At 38.1% G+C, this 17,596-nt stretch overlaps 1 protein-coding gene across 2 annotated transcripts in view; it reads left to right on the plus strand.

Annotated features, from left to right (window-relative positions):
• Window positions 1–17,596, plus strand: part of AEBP2 (AE binding protein 2) — a 281,379-nt gene that overhangs the window by 244,390 nt on the left and 19,393 nt on the right. The window lies entirely within an intron of this gene.

Here is a 17,596-nt window from a genome sequence, read left to right on the forward strand (position 1 = left end):
CATTTTTCTATTTATCTTCACTAAAAATTGAACAAAATATTTTGATTTTTAATTATGGAAAGCATATACCATAGAGGTTAAAAGTTTGTGTTTAGAGAAGTTTAATAGTTGTTAAACTCATAATCTGCTGGTATGTAAATACTGTGCCAGAAACTTTCCTTGGGTTTCATTAGAGAAGGAGATAATTCTTGTGGAGCTGCTTTTTAAAAATTACTCCGTTTTTTTTTTTTTGGAAAGACAATCTTTAACAAGTTAAAAAAAAAATAATAGCTTATATTGAGAAATATTGCCCCCTGTTTTCTTGTTCCTTCTTCGTGAAATATGTGTCACTGTTATAGTTTCCAGTGAATTCTTCTAGTATTTCTTTATGAAAGTGTAAGCAGGTAAATACGTAGTTTCATTCTCCTTTCTTACACGTAATCCAGTGAACTGTATACTGTCTATACCTTATTTTTTTAAATGAGCTTTTCATTTTGTTTTATTTTAAAGATTTTATTTATTTGAGAGAGAGAGAGCGCATGATTGGCAGGGAGGGACAGAGGGAGAGGGAGAAGCAGACTTCCCCGTTGAGCAGGGAGCCGGACGCAGGGCCCAATCCCAGGGCCCCATCCCAGGGCCCCAGGATCATGACAGATGCTTATCTGACTGAGCCACCAGGTGCTCCTGAGCTTTTTATTTTAAAGCAGTTTTAGATTTACAGAATATAAAGATTACAGAGCTCCCTTATACCCTATACCAAGTTTCCCCCACTGTAAATATCTTTGTTGCATGTATGTGTACCTTGTTCTTTTAATTTACATTATGCTAGAGATCTTTCTATATTTGTTCATAGAGAATGTTCTTTCAGTTTATTTAACCAAACTTGTATAAACACTTGGGTTATTTCTAGTCTTTGGCTATTTTAAATAGTGCTGCAGTGATAAATCTTTGACCATAATGTCATTTTGTACATGTATAATTATATATGTAGGAAAAATTCCTAAAAATGATATGAGAGGGTGGATCAAAGGTTATGTAAGTATTGGTGATTTTGATAAATATTGCCAAACTGCCCACCCTAGGGGTTGTGTCCTCATCATCATCATTAGAGCATCTGCCTTCTCAATAGCCCTGCTAAGAAGGTGTTGTCAAACTTTTGGATTTTTGCCAGTCTAATAGATGAGAAATTGCATCCTAATGTAGTTTGAGTTTGCTTTTCTTTCATTATGAGGAAATTTGGGGATCTTTTCATATGTTTAACTATTTGGGTTTCTTTTTCTTACAAATTTTCTTTATTTTTTATTTTAAAAAATATTAATTAATTAATTTATATTAAGTAAGCTCTGTGCCCAATGTGGGCCTTGAACTCATGACTCTGAGATCAAGATTTGCATGCTCTACTGGCTGAGCCAGCTAGGCACCCCTCTTTATTCTTTTTTAAATAAATGGTCTCCTTGAGCTTTCTCTTGGCATGTGGGTCTTATATAACTTTAACACCCTAGTCTTTTTTGTGGTCATACTTTAGATCCTGGCCCTGGTAGGTACTGGAAGTGTATGATCTGGGACAGTTTTTAAACTTCCCATTTAAGGTGTAGCTAGTAAGAATAGTTACCTCATAGAGCTGTACAGTATGTATCCAATAAATGTAGGAGCTTATTGTTGTTAAAGTAGAAGAATCATTTACTTTCTCATTTTGTGTATTTCCATAAATTTTTATTTAGAGCAGCAATCCTGCTGGTTGATTATGATGTGCAGATCCATTTCAAAGCCAGATGCATTTTTTCTCCCAAATCCTCTATTTATGTATGTATGTATGTATGTATTTATTTATGCATGCCCAAATCCTCTTTTTAGAAACGGTAGAAGATTGCCATTGGAGAGGGGGAAATGAATTGTCTTTAAAAGACAAGAGTTAAGGGGAATGATTTAGTGAGGCATTGTTCTGTAAGTCATAGGCATCATTTAATTTATTGATTGATTTTTTTAAAGAAGATTTTATTTATTTGTCAGAGAGTGAGCACAAGCAGGGGGAGCGGCAGGCAGAGGAAGAGGGAGAAGCAGGCTTCCCGCTGAGCAGGGAGCCCGATGCGGGGCTCGATCCCAGGACTCTGGGATCATGACCTGAGCCGAAGGCAGATGCTTAACAACTGAGCTACCCAGGCATCCCCATAGGCATCATTTAAATCCAGAAAACATTTATTGATTGCTTCTCGGCCTTTTGGCTAAGATCAAGTGCAGAAAACATTTATTGATATCTCCAGTACATGGCAGTGTGCTAGGCACCTTGGAAGCAAGGTGAATAAGAAAGCCAGGCCTCAGCTCTTCAGGGAACTTAACATTTCTTCAGATGTATACAGCTCTAAATAGATTTAAGTAATGAAATGTTTTAAATGCTTTAATAGTGACCTGTGAAAAGTTCTCTGGAAACAGGGATTAGGGATCAATTAAAAATACTCTAATAAGGACTGGGAAGGAGTAGTAGAAAGTAAGTGGGAGTCAACTATAGAGAGAAGGTCATGAGATGGTGATGTTTGAGGGATTCTCTTTTTTTTTTAAAAAATATTTTGGTTACAGTGTACAATGAAGTGTCTAAAGTATACTTAAGTGTTCCACAGCTTGATTGTTTCCGTGTGCGCATGCACCGTGATGTATGCACCTGTGCTGCCACCACCCTGAGGAAGAATATTCTCAGTAAAACGGAATTTCTTAGTTCCCTTTCTAGTCTGTTCTTCTGTCCTCTAATCTCCCCCGGCTCTATTATGATTTCAGTCATCCTGGCTTAGTTCTGGCTGCAGCATTTTATTTAACCTAATTTCTCTTGGCTGTTTACCTATGAGTGGAATTACCAAGTCATAGAATAGGGCATTTTTAGCTTTGGAAACTACAACTCTTATCCAAATTGGTTGTATCATTTTACATTCACACCAGCAGTGAATTAGAGTTTTAGTTGCTCTGTATCTTGGTATTATCAGTCTTTTAATTTTAGCCATTCTGGTAGATTTGTAGTGGTATCTCATTTTGGCTTTAATTGTACTTCCCTGATGAGAAGTGAGGTTGAGCACATTTTCATGTGCTTATGGCTATTTGAATTTCCTGTTTTGGGGAGGTGCCTATTTAAGCCTTTTCTTGTTATTTTATTGAATGGCTTGTCTCTCTCTCCTTTTTTTTTTTTTTTAAATAACATGAGCATTTATTCTAATTTTATTTTTTTTTAAGATTTTATTTATTCATTTGACAGAGACACAGCGAGAGAGGGAACACAAGCAGGGGGAGTGGGAGAGGGAGAAGCAGGCTTCCCGCCGAGCAGGGAGCCCGATGCGGGGCTCGGTCCCAGGACCCTGGGATCATGATCTGAGCCGAAGGCAGATGCTTAACAACTGAGCCACCCAGGTGTCCCTGGCTTGTCTTTTATTATATATATTTTTAATATATTTTGGATGCAATTTCTTTGTCATCTATATGTATTGCAAATACCTTCTCCCAATCTGTCTTTGGTTTCCTATTTTGTTTATTTTTTTTTAAGTAATCTCTACACCCGGTGTGGGGCTCAAACTCACAACCTGGAGATCGAAAGTCATGTGCTCCACCAACTGAGCCAGCCAGGCACTGCTGTCTTTGGTTTCCTAATGGGATCTTTTGAAGAATAGTTTTTAATTTCAGTGAAACCTAATTTACCAACTTTTTTTTTTTCTTAAATAGTGCTTTTTGTATTCTGTTTAAGAAATTTTTGCCTACCCTTAGTATATGAAGATGAGGAGGGTTGGGGCTCCTGGATGGCTCAGTTGGTTAAGTGTCTGCCTTCGGCTCAGGTCATGATCCCAGGATCCTGGAATCGAGTCCCGCATTGGGCTCCCTGCTCAGCTGGGAGCCTGCTTCTCCCTCTCCCTCTGCCCCTCCCCCTGCTTGTACTTTCTCTCTCTCTCTCTTTCTCTCTCTTTCAAATAAAATCTTAAAAAAAAAAAAAAGAGGGTATTATAGAAAATCTAAGAGTTTTGTCTTAATGGTTGTAGGGAAATCATTTGAGGCTAATATTTAAATATAATTTGCATACTATAAGGTTTACCAAGTGTACAATTCAGTAGTTTTTTAGTGTATTCATAGTGTTCTGCAACCATCACCACTATTTACTTACAGAATTAATAGCTTTTGAGAGAAAGAAAAGGAAGCATAAAAGAATGAGTGGACTATTTAGGGAGTAGCATTTCTTTCTTATTATTTTTTTAAGATTTACTTATTTATTTGAGAGAGAGCAAGAGCGTGTGGGGGGGCGGGCACAGGAGAAGGGAGAGAAAGAATCTCAGGCAGACTCCCCACTGAGCGTGAAGCACTCTGCAAGGCTCCATCCCATAATCCTGAGATATGACCAGAGCCAAAATCAATTGTCGGACACCTAACCAACTGAGCTACTCAGGTGCCCCGTGAGTAGCATGTTTCATATATGAATGTGATACTTTATTGTGGCAATTTGAAATATTTTTAGAACTATTTCTGTAGATTGGTGAGCTTGGACTATCTAGAAATTAAATGTATAAGCAATTGACTTCAAAAAGTTTTTCATATTTACTGTTACAGTATTTGTTGTATAATGAATAAGGGGAACGTAGGGGTCAGAAATAATCATGATTAGCAGAGGCTTTAATAATGCTATTTTGTGCCTTGCATATTACCCATATATTTTATTGCATTACCTATTTTAACTAATTCCTAAAATAGTCTTTGAAGTAATTACTGTTGCTCTCATTTTAGATATGAGGAGACTGAGGTAAGAAGAGATTAAATATTTTTTTCTTTTTAAAGATTTTATTTATTTGACTGGGAGAGAGAGAGCACTTGTAGTCAGAGCTGCAGGGAGAGGGAGAGGGAGAAGCAGACTCCCTGCTGAACAGAGAGGCTCACTGTGGGGCTCGATACCATGACCTGAGCCGAAGGCAGTGGCTTAACCAACTGAGCCACCCAGGCGCCCCGAGGTTAAATATTTTCTACGGTCATGGCTAGTTGGTGGTAGATTGAGGACTTCAGAGGCAGTATTAATTCAGGGTCTTAGTCCTTCCTTAACCACTCACGCTCTGGTGCCTCTCAATAATTTATAATGCAGAATAGCCCCTGTGCAATATATGGATTGTGTACTGTGTTTCAATTACTGTTATTATCTCTTACTATATCTTATTCTGGAATTTGATTATCCTATGGAGTTTGCATTGTATTTTGGGGCCTTTTTCATTATATTTACGGTATGCTTCAAGCATTCACCTAAGAGTTCAGTTTTATTCATACCTTAAAAAAATATCGGGACGCCTGGGTGGCTTAGTCGGTTGAGCATCTGCCTTCGGCTCAGGTCATGATCTCAGCGTCCTGGGATCAAGTCCCACATCGGGCTCCCTGCTCAGCGTGGAGCCTGCTTCTCCCTCTGCCTGCCACTCCCCCTGCTTGTGCTTCCTCTCTCTCTCCCTAATAAATAAATAAAATCTTTAAAAAAAAAAAAATATCAATGTGGCTGCTCTGTAGTGGTGCTTTGGTGTGGATAATTGATAAAATCATCTTGATGATGAATTTTTTAAAATGTGCACTGTCTTTACTGAAAATATTTAAAGTTGTTTATTCTTCAGGATGAAGTCTGAATAAAGAAAAGGGATGGAGAATAGGGAAAGGAAGGGCTAAGTATAGCACCTAACGTTGCCTGATTATGACAGACTTTGAAATTTCACAGCCAACAAAGTTTTTTCTTAATTCCTAGTAGAGTCTTGCTCTTCCACTTTGTCACATGGAAATAAATGTTATAAATGTAATACCAGCTACTGTTTGAAAGATTTGGTACTAAAAACCTTCAAGAAGATAGTGGTACTATAACATCTATAGAAAACCATTGTTTATTCTGTAGTACATACTGGATTTCTTAACCTATGTATGAAATAAAGAAATAAATTGAATCATTTTGCACCTGCATGTAGCTTATGTCATCATTTCTATATTGGGCATTGTTTCACATCAATGAATATTACTTTTTAATGGTTGTATATTATTATTATTTTTTTAAGGTTTTATTTATTTGAGAGAGAGCATGAGTGGTGGGGAGGGGCAGGTGGAGAGGGAGAAGCAGCCCCCCCACGCTGAGCAGGGATCCCAATGCGGGACTCGATCCCAGGACCCTGGGATCATGATCTGAGCTGAAGTCAGATGCTTAAGAGCAGCTGAGCCACCCAGGCACCCCTGGTTGTATGCTATTCCTATGAGATAGTTTATCATATTTAAATCAGTCCTTTTTTTTTTTTTTAAAGATTTATTTATTTGAAAGAGAGGTGGGGGAGAGGGAGAGAGAGAATTTCAAGCAGATTCCCCACTGACTGTAGTGCCCAACACGGGACTTGATCTCATGACCCTGAGCAGAAATTAAAGAGTAGGAGGCTTAACCGACTGAGCCACCCAGGTGCTCTTGATTAGTCTTTTTTTTTTTTTTTTTTTAAAGATTTATTTATTTGTCAGAGAAAGAGAGAGTGAGTGCACACGAGCAGGGGCAGTGGCAGGCAGAGGCGGGAGGGAGAAGCCGGTTCTCTGCTGCAGGGAACCCGATGCAGGACTCGATCCCAGGACCCTGAGATTATGACCTGAGCTGAAGGCAGATGCTTAACCAACTGAGCCACCCAGGCGTCCCTAATTAGTCCTTTCTTAATGGATCTTTTTTGGTCCAGTTATCCTCAATATAAAGAACAATGTAATCAATGAACATATTTTATAAACTGCTTTTGGGAGCTAATATAAATTCCTAGAAGCTATTTCACTAGTTCAGAGAGTTGATGTATAGGCTTGCTTTTGATAGGTATTATTAAATCCCCTTCCAGAAAACCATACCGATTTATAGTCCAACTAGCAGTGTGTATAATATAGTGCTGTTTCTCCAGTCTTCCTGAAGCTTGGCAATAATTATTGACATTAATAATTGGCATTATTTTATCTTTGCCAATTTACCAAGCACATTTTTTTGATTACTAGCAAGATTTGAGTATCTTTACATGTTCTGGCTATTGGTATTTTTTTCTCTAAATTGATTATTTGGTTGCTTTGCCCTTCTTTTGGAGTTTTTCTTCCTGATTTATATAAACCTTAATATTAAATGTACATATTTCCTGCATGTAATAGACACTTGGTCTGGATTGTCATTTCTCATAAGCTTTTGTGTGTTCTGCCATCAAGAAGTTTCTGTGTAGTGATATTACCATATATTTCTACATACATATATGTAGATATATGCAGTGTAAACACAATGTAAATATATTTTTATATATTTGCATTACTCTTTTTCCTGTATTGTTTTTGTATTTTTATTTTTAAAAGACTTTATTTATTTATTTATTTATTTAGTACGAGCAGAGGGAGAGAGAGAATCCCAAGCAGACCCCATACTGAGCATGGAGTTTGATGTGGGGCTCAATCTCATGACCCTGGGATCATGACGTGAGCCAAAATCAAGTCAAGATGCTAACCGACTGAGCCACTCAGGCGCCCCGATTTTGTTATTTTTAGAATGGAAATCTTGTTAACCTACTCATCTTTATTAAGTAGGAAAAACATCATTTCCCTGCTGTGATAGGAGTTAATTTCCCCCATTTTGACATTGTTTTTCTTGACTTTTTTTATGGTGTTTTTTTTGAAAGGCAGAATTTTTAAACTGAATTTTGAAATAATTTAAGCTTCCAGAGAAGGTGGAAAACTCTCATATATTTTCTCTGTCACACATTAATGTATAAAATGCCATATACCCTAACCCCGATTTACGAGTTGTCATTTTGCTACATTTGCTCATATCCATCCATCATTTGTCTCTCCATCTGCCTGCCTTCCTCCTACCCCAATCTCTCCCTCTTTCTCCTTCCCTATCTACCTACCTACACACACACACACACATACACTTTTTTTTGGAGAACAGTTGAGAGGAACAGAATCCCTAAATACTTCAGTGTGTGCATTTCCTAAGAACAAAGATATTCATTTACATAACTTCAGCATAATTATCAAGACCCAGAAATTTAACATTGATGCTATTAGTATTGAAGTTGCACTAAGTCCCAATAATATCCTTTGTAGTAGTTTTTTTTCCTCTGCTTAGAATCCAGTTGGGGATCAAGGATCGCATTTAGTTTTCATGACTCCTTTAAAGTTTCCTCAACCTTTTTTTTAATCTTTTATGTCACTGATAGTTTTGAAGAGTAAAAACCTTTAATTTTATATACTCCCCATTTTGGGCTTGTTTGGTGTTTTTGTAATGATCAGATTTGGTTAATGCAATTTTGGAGAAAATAGAACAAAAGTCTCACTGTATCACTTTAAGGGGTACCTGATGACAATTTGTTCCATTATGGATGATGTTACCTAGATCACTTGATGGAATTGGCTTTCATATGTATCCTATGAAAATAATTTTGGGGCGCCTGGGTGGCTCAGTCGGTTAAGCGACTGCCTTCGGCTCGGGTCATGACCCCAGGGTCCTGGGATCGAGTCCCGCATCGGGCTCCCTGCTCAGCGGGGAGTCTGCTTCTCTCTCTGACCCTCCTCCCTCTCGTGCTCTCTGTCTCTCATTCTCTCTCACAAATAAATAAATAAAATCTTTAAAAAAAAAAAAAAAAAGAAAAGAATTGATGTTAGCTCATTATGAATTTTAGTTTTGTAAAATCAACATACTCCTAAAATGTAAATATAGCTGCTTTGCCCAGGGTTTTTGTAGTATTTATCTTTGATAATTAAAGTGCAAAGATTATTCCTAGATAAGATTTCCCCACCCTATGTTCACTTTATCATGTATATATACATCTGCATAATGTATACATTTAGGGTTTGTTAAATGTAGTGAAACATTTTAATTATTAAGGGTTTGGAAAACATTACATGTTTTGGGATGCCTGGCTGGCTCAGTCAGTAGAGCGGGTAGGACTCTTGATCTTTTGGGGTTGTAAGTTGGAGCTCCACATTGGGTGTGGAGATTACTTAAAATCTTTAAAAGAAAAAAATGACATGTGTTTACAGTAGTAGGGTATGGGAATATTTTAAACTGTTCTTGGCCTTTTTTTTTTCCCTTTGCAATTTTAATTTTGATTCTTGTTAGTTATCTGGTGTTAAGCTTTATGACAGCTAAGTGGCTTTAACCCTACCATGCTTAGAAATACATATATTACTTAACTGAGGAAAATAAAAAGTAATGATATGCAATATGTTTAGTGATGGTTTTGATTTCCTTACTTTATTGCTAATGAGGCAGTGGTTTGTCTTGGTAGATTTGTATATGTTAGAAATTACATAGTTGTACTTTTTATTAGATAAGCTTATTAATATGTACTTTTACTTTGCACACACATTTCTCCCCTCTGCCAGTATTTGTTTACTTTGAACATAGTACAGTTATTTACTTGTCTTGGGTTAATTTATTTATTGTAGCTTTTCCTCAGCAACTAGTCTTCTATAGCTCAGCATGATTGATTACGTTCATAATATTGACATATTTGAATGACTTCTCGTTGTGTTGGAGTAGTGCTTGAAAAACTCAGACTTTTTTTCAAGGTTGCTACATTAAATAGCCTATCTTTTTAGGTGTTTTGGAATCAAGATCCTAGCCTAAATTGTTGATAAAGAAAAATTTTATCAAATCAGACTTAAACTATGATATCCTTATAGTTGTGCATACAGGTTAATTCTGGTAACTTGTTGTATAGTGAATGATAGATACTGTTATTGCATCATCACTGTGATGGATGATGAAATAATTTCCTTCTCTTATTCCTTTATGACCTGTTTTGTAGTAGTAGTTGATGCCGATAATTTTATGTATGTATGTATGTATTATAGTGCCTGAGGGGGGCCCCCAGCTTTTTGAGGTATAATTGACAAATGAAATTGTAAGATATTTAAATTATACATCATGATGATTTGATATGTATATACAGTTGTGATGAAAGGATTTTCTCCATCTGATTAACACATCCATCACCTCATATATATAGCTTTTTTTTGGTAAGAATCTTTTGATTTTTTTTTTTAAGATTTTATTGTCAGAGAGCTGGCTAGTGCACAAGCAGGGGGAGCGGCAGGCAGAGGGAGAAGCAGGCTCCCTGTTGAGCAAGCAGCCTGATGTGGGACTTGATCCCAGGACCCTGGGATCATGACTGAGCCGAAGGCAGACGCTTAACCAATTGAGCCACCCAGGCATCCCGAATCTTTTGATTTTCAACAGACATTCTCTGTAGTAACACGAAGCTTTAAATACCCTGTGCTGCTATCTTTCTTTAATTTGTCTTTGACATTTTGTATGTGTGTCTGTATTTGAAGCTCTCATGTTCCCTAGCCTTGGCAGCCAGTGTTTAGGATGCTCCCGCTGACCAAACGTGGTAATATTTGACTATAAAGAATAATAACTGCAGTGATCCCCATGATTCTAAAAGACAAAAAATGATTCCCTTTCTTCCTCCAAAAGAAAAACTTAATTGGTCACCATTGGAGGATGATCGTGATCTCATTATTTAGAAAGCTGGTAAGAATCAAGTAGTTTTTCTTTTACTGTGTGAACTGTGCTGCCACTGGGTGTCCAAATCCTGTGCTTGAGTTGCATCTGTGACCAATTAAATTAGAATCTGGGGCATGCAGCCAGGCATTTTGCTGTAATGAAAAAAATTGGATGACTTGGATGTGCACCTAGGCTTAAGAACCACTGTTCTACAAGGTATTTCTCTTATGGGGTACCTTGTACAAAATAGCATTGCTATGGTAAATGCAACTACCAGTTCAGTGGTCCTCGAAAAGGGAGAAAAAAATAGAAGGACAAAGAGTTATGCTATGTATACTGTGTGCATGTTGCATTTGGGATCTTGTTTTTATTGATGTAAACTTTCTTTTCTAGGCCTCCTTGATGCCGCACTTGCCTGTTCTTCATCCTTCCCACCCCTATTTCCAAACTCATTGGCTGCTCTGTCTAGTCACCTTTGCTGGCTTCTGCTCTACCTGACTTCTAAATGTTGGAGAGTGCTCTCTTAAAGTTCTTACCCTAGGTGTCCTTTGGTTTTAAATACTATTAAATATTATTTATATACTGATTACTCTCAGATGTTTATCTCTAGCCCTAACAATATTCCCTCTTGGATTCCAGAATGGAATATTTGGCTTGGATGTCTAAGAGAGTATTTTTTCATTTCAGACATGTTTCTACTCTAGACTCAGTAAATAGTAAGATCATCAAGGGCTCTGGCTTTAAGAGCCCTGTGTCATTCTTGATTCCTCTCTTAAAGAACTTCTCCTGTACTCCCATAAATGCATTAGCAAATCCTGTCAATTTGAGCCTCAGTATATTTTGAATATGACTACTACTACTCTCCCTACTCTTCTTTTTTTTAAAGATTTTATTTATTTATTTGACAGACAGCGAGAGAGAGAACACAAGCAGGGGGAGTGGGAGGGGGAGAAGCAGGCTTCCCACAGAGCAGGAAGCCCGACGCGGGGCTCTGTCCCAGGACCCTGGGATCATGACCCAAGCTGAAGGCAGACGCTTAATGACTGAGCCACCCAGGTGCCCCTCTCCCTACTCTTTTATCCCCAGTTATCTTCTGTGATTCTATTAGTCACTCAGGTTTTTTTTTTCTTTTTTAAGATTTTATTTATTTATTAGAGAGAGCCCAGTGCACAAGAGTGGGGAAAGGGGCAGAGGGAGAGGGAGAAGCAGAGAGTCTGCTATGGGGCTCAATCCCAGGACTTTGAGATCATGACTTGAGCAAAAGGCAGACGCTTAACTGACTGAGCCACCAAGGCACCCCTAGTCACTCAGTTTTAAATAGATGGTAACTCCTCACTCTCTCCAAATTAAAATCCCTATTTCCTAGCATGATGCATAATGGGGTCTTCATATCTGTTATTTACCTGCTTAACTCATTCATTCCCTTACTATAATGATCTAGCTATACTATATACTACTTGTAGGTCTCAAGTGGATCACGCTCATTGTGTTTTTTTTTTTTTTTAAGAAATTTTTCTTTTTAAAGGTTTTATTTATTTGACAGAAAGAGACACAGCGAGAGAGGGAACACAAGCAGGGGAAGTGGGAGAGGGAGAAGCAGGCTTCCCGCTGAGCAGGGAGCCCGATGCGGGGCTCGATCCCAGGACCCTGGGGTCATGACCTGAGCCGAAGGCAGACGCTTAACGACTGAGCCACCCAGGCGCCCATCATTATGGCTTTGTATAGGCTGTGCTTTCTGCCTGGAATTTTTTTTTCCCTAAGCTTTTATTTATTTATTTGAGAGAGAGAGCATGAGCACGAGTGGGGGGGGTGGGGCAGAGGGACAAACAGTCTCCCTGCTGAGCAGGGAGCCCAATGCAGGGCTCCATTCCAGGACCCTGAGATCCATGACCTGAGCCGAAGTCAGATGCTTAACCTACTGAGCCACCCAAACACCCCTGCTTGGAATTTTTAAAAGCTTTTTATTTTGGAAAAATTTTAGATTTACAGGAAAGTAAGTTGCAAAGAAAAGATAGTACAGAGAGTATCCATATACCTTCACTTACTTTGTTTCCCTGGGTGTTACCTCAGAGTACTTTGGTACATTTGTCACAACTAAGAAACCAACATTTCTATCTGGAAGTTTTATTTTTCTTTAGATCACCTGCTAATAAATACTACCCTATCTTCTGTGAAACTGATGTTTTCTGCTCTGTGTTTCAGTAGCCCCTCCTAGATTTTCATAGCACTTCTCGTAATATATGAATAAGACAGTACTAGCAAAGATAGTCTCATTATTATTACATTCAAACACATTTGGAAAAAAAAACAAAACCAGCGATTCCATGTTTCACATTTTAGAACAGCTACTTGACCACAACAGTAGCCAACATGAGTATTTCAGTGGATTTGGGAGATAGATCATTTAAAACATTGGGTGTCCAACAACCAGATTTTTCCCTGATTGTTGAAATCAGAACATCAGAGTGGTGGCTTAAATTCAGGGCTCATTTTATGTGTTGGTGAAAACATGACTATTTGAACATTAAAATCACACTCAGCACCATGAGATGCTCATGTTGAGAGGAATGAAAGGCTATTTGAGGCAATAGCTCAAATGTCTCTCACCTTGTTCTCTGTGATATATACCTGATGAATGGAATATTCATTAGATGATGCTTAAAATTATTTTCTCTTCTAGGGTAAAAGAACTTGTATTTAAGTGAAATGTGTGTAATTCTGTTATTTCTTTTTTTTTAAAGTACTTCTCATTCTAAATTCTCATTGTACTTTTGTGTTTTCTTGTTTAGATTTATTTATGATTCTTGATGGATGAATGGTTAAAATCAAAACTGTTTTCTTTTAGAATTCTCATTATTAATTTCCAGAACATTGAAGCATTGCTGATTAAAATACACTTGTGATATTTACTCAGTTCTAGATGCTATCAGGGCCTGTTCGTTGAAGTATTGAAGGATTCTGGGACAAAATGAATCTGCTAGCCTACTGGGACTCTTATATTTAAGGATATTCCTGGGTGGAGTTATATCACAAAGTCCTTCTGAATTTAAACCTGAGGGCTTGGATCTGAACTGTCATCTCTTCCTTAATTGTAGTCAGGTAGCTATTCTAAAATTTGAAATACAGAGTTTTTCAACAAATTTGTTTGAATAACTAATATTAAACTGGGAATTCCAGAGCAAAGATAGTCTTATTTTATTGTATTCCTTAAATCATATGACACAAGGACCACAAAGGACAATGTATGTTTTTAACTAGGTGTTAGGAAATACAGGGATGGTATCTTCTAAAATTAAAAAGTAAGAGAAATAAATACTGTATGGCTTTATTCTGTGGCAGTACTGTATAATAGAAATATGTATGAACCAAATACATCATTTCATATTTTCCAGTGCTTCATTAAAATAATTGAAATAGATGAAAATAATTTAAGCAGTATCTTTGACTTAACCCATTTTATTATTTCAACATCTTAGCAGTATACAAAGTTAATGAAATTTTTTGCTTTTTTGGGTACTAAATCTTCAAAATTCAGTGTGTATTTTTTTTTTTTAAGATTTTATTTATTTATTTTGAAAGAGCGAGCAGGCACAAGCGAGGGGGAGGGGCAGAGGGAGAGGGAGAAGCAGACTCCCCGCAGAGCAGGGAGTTGATCCCAGGACCCAGGGATCATGACCTGAGCCCAAGGCAGACGCTTAACCTACAAGCCACCCAGGTACCCTCAGTGTGTATTTTATACTTAAAATTCTTTACAATTTGTAATAGCCACATTTCAAGTGCTCACTAACTATATGTGTCCAATGCCTAAAATGTATTGGACAGTGTAAAATTAACTCATTAGGGTAATTCTACTTAAGCATTCTCAGTTCAGATGCTAAACGTTTCATCTTTATTTAGATTTCACAAAATTTGCAATTGGAGAGGTAGATTCACATACCAAGCTGTTCAGGTATACTTAAAAGTTTTTCAGTAGTGAAATTGAGTATCAGGTATTCAATTGAAAATTAAAGTGGAAGGGGCTTGGTCTTACTGTTACAGTAAAAAGACATTACTTTTTTTTTTTAATTAAATGGTTATTAAGGAAATAAAATAAAAACCACAGTGAGTTACTACCTCATACTAGGATGATTTTAATAAAATAAACTGAAAATAACAAGTGTTGGCAAGGATGTGGAGCTAGCTGATGGTTATACAACATTGTGAATGCACTAAAGACCACTGAATTGTACACTTTAAAATGGTATGTTCTATGAATTTACCTCAATTAATAAAAATTAATTTAAATAAAATTAAAGTTTTGTTTCTTGGTTAGAGTATTCTTAAAGTTTTAAGTAGCAACATTTGCCTAGTGGATTTTGTAGTAGACAGTGTTCTATTGGTAATCTATAGGAGATGGAAATTTTTTTTTTTTTTTAAAGATTTTATTTATTTATTTGACAGAGAGAGACATAGCGAGAGCAGGAACACAAGCAGGGGGAGTGGGAGAGGGAGAAGCAGGCTTCCTGCGGAGCAGGGAGCCCGATGTGGGACTCGATCCCAGGACCCTGGGATCATGACCTGAGCCAAAGGCAGATGCTTAACGACTGAGCCACCCAGGCACAGGCGCCCCTATAGGAGATGGAAATTTTTAAAGCATTATTTCTTGGCACTCAAAATATACATAGTAAATTTTTAAGTTCTGAGAATTCAGTAACCATTAGTTGCTAAACTTCTCGTTGTCAGAATCTGTAGCTGAACATTCTTTTTTTTATTTATTTGACAGAGAGAGAGACACAGCGAGAGAGGGAACACAAGCAGGGGGAGTGGGAGAGGGAGAAGCAGGCTTCCCGCGGAGCAGGGAGCCCGGTGCGGGGCTCGATCCCAGGACCCTGGGATCATGACCTGAGCTGAAGGCAGACGCTTAACGACTGAGCCACCCAGGTGCCCCTGTAGCTGAACATTCTTGATGCAGGCTCTCTGAGGACACTATTGATAGGGTCATTGTAAGAATTAAATGCAGTACTAATTTTAAAACACTGGATAGGGGGCGCCTGGGTGGCTCAGTTGGTTGAGCGACTGCCTTCAGCTCAGGTCATGATCCCGGAGTCCCGGGATCGAGTCCAGCGTTGGACTCCCTGCTCGGTGGGGAGTCTGCTTCTCCCTCTGACCCTGCCCCCTCTCGTGCACTCTCTCTCACTCTTTCTCTCTCAAATAAATAAAAAATAAATAAAAATAAAAATAAAACACTGGATAGGGGTGATTGCTCCTTTCTGTCCCTTAACCCCTGAATGTAGTTGAAGTTGTCATTTCATATGTCTGCTGACCACATATCAGCACTTTAAGGGTGGGAACTTAAGTATTCATTCTTAGACCTTTAGCTTTTTTCTTTTTTTTAAGATTTTATTCATTTGAGATAGCACGAGCAGGGGCAGAGGCAGAAGCAGGCTCCCCGCTGAGCCAGGAGCCCGATGTGGGGCTCCATCCCAGGACCCTGGGATCATGACCCCAGCCGAAAGCAGATGCTTAATGACTGAGCCACCCAGAAGCCCCTACTTTTAGCATCTTACATAGTACATAGAATAGGTAAATATTTGAACTAAAACCTTGACTCATTCCTCTGCCTCTTAGTGTGCACCTTAGAATGGGCAAAGATTTTTATTAGTAATGCTGAGTACCATTAGAGCCCATGAAATGTCTCTTGTCTATCAAAATAAATAGAATAATTATGAATGGCACTGTATAAGGAGCTTGCTGTGAAATATTTCAGCCAGCATCAGTTTTATCAGAATCTCTAAGTAGTTTAGTTCTTCAGATATATTTAGAAATAGGATTTGTAAGGTGCTTCTGGATATATATATATATGCATATATTCGTAAAAGTGTATTGTTGCCTTCAGAATGCATGGAGAAAAGATGAATTGGGATAAGTATCTAGATAAGCAGGAAAGTGTCAGGATATCCTCAGAGGAAGATGGGCTTTTTATAAGTTGGGTAGATTTAGAGGGACTTTCTAAATAAAGGTACGATCTCTACCCAACAGAGTTGTATTGTGTTTTTAAAAGTTTAAAATGGTAAAGGTGCCTGGATTGAAAGAAAGAGCCTGGAAACATGTAGATTTTTTATGGTATTATATAGATAAACTCTAATATAAGGTGAACCACCTAGGACTAATGTGATGGATTTATTTGGTATTCAGCATGACCGATGTGCATGCTTGGAGTTTGGTTGTTAAGTCAGAAGCTAAGTAAATTGGATGAGTTATTACTAGAAAAGCCACCAGAAATCCAGCTGTGGATTTTACTGTTTGGGGATCATTTTGAAAATGGTGTTTGTTCTAATTAGTAACATTTATTTGTTAGAAGTCACACACTTGTACTATAGCTAATTTGTGTACTATGATTTTAGTGATATTCAAACATTCTGCATTCATTGTGGGATAGTGCTCTGCCAGGGGACTTGGAGAGTTAACCTTTTGTTTTCTCAATCTGGCAAGTGCAGAAGGCTAAAGAGCATTATTTAATGGAACTTACAGAGAGTTGCATAAGACCAACCTTGGGCATAAGTCTTCTCTGAGCAGCTGGATCTAGGAGTTCAAAAGTCAGTATCACTGTCTCTCTTCCCGTTAAAACAGTGTAGAACAGTAGGGAGGCTGCCGAAGGTCTTGAAGTAGTATGTATCATTAAGATAAAAATAATTTTAAAAATCTAGGAGTCCTAAGTAGTTGTTAGGATATCTAATTCTTTTTTTTTTCCTAAGCTTTATTTATTTATTTTAGAGAAGGTGTGTGTTTGGCCGGAGGGGCAGAGGGAGAGGGAGAGAGAGAATCCCAAGCTGAGCGCGGAGCTGATGTGGAGCTTGATCCCACTACCCATGAGGTCATGAGCCATTACCAGCTGAGCCACCCAGGCACCCCAGGATATCTAATTCTTTGATTTAAAAACAACTTTGGGGTGCCTTGGTGGCTCAGATGGTTAAGCATGTGCCTTCAGCTCAGGTCATGATCCCAGGGTCCTGGGATCGAGCCCCACATCGGGCTCCTGGCTCAGCGGGAAGCCTGCTTCTCCCTCTCCCTCTGCCTCTCCCCCTGCTCATGCTCTCTCTCTCTCTCTATCTCTGTGTCTCAAATGAATAAATAAAATCTTTAAAAAAAAAA

This window comes from Leptonychotes weddellii, chromosome 5, assembly GCF_054177405.1.
Source record: "Leptonychotes weddellii isolate Sample4059 chromosome 5, ASM5417740v2, whole genome shotgun sequence".
Taxonomy (NCBI): Eukaryota; Metazoa; Chordata; class Mammalia; order Carnivora; family Phocidae; genus Leptonychotes; species Leptonychotes weddellii.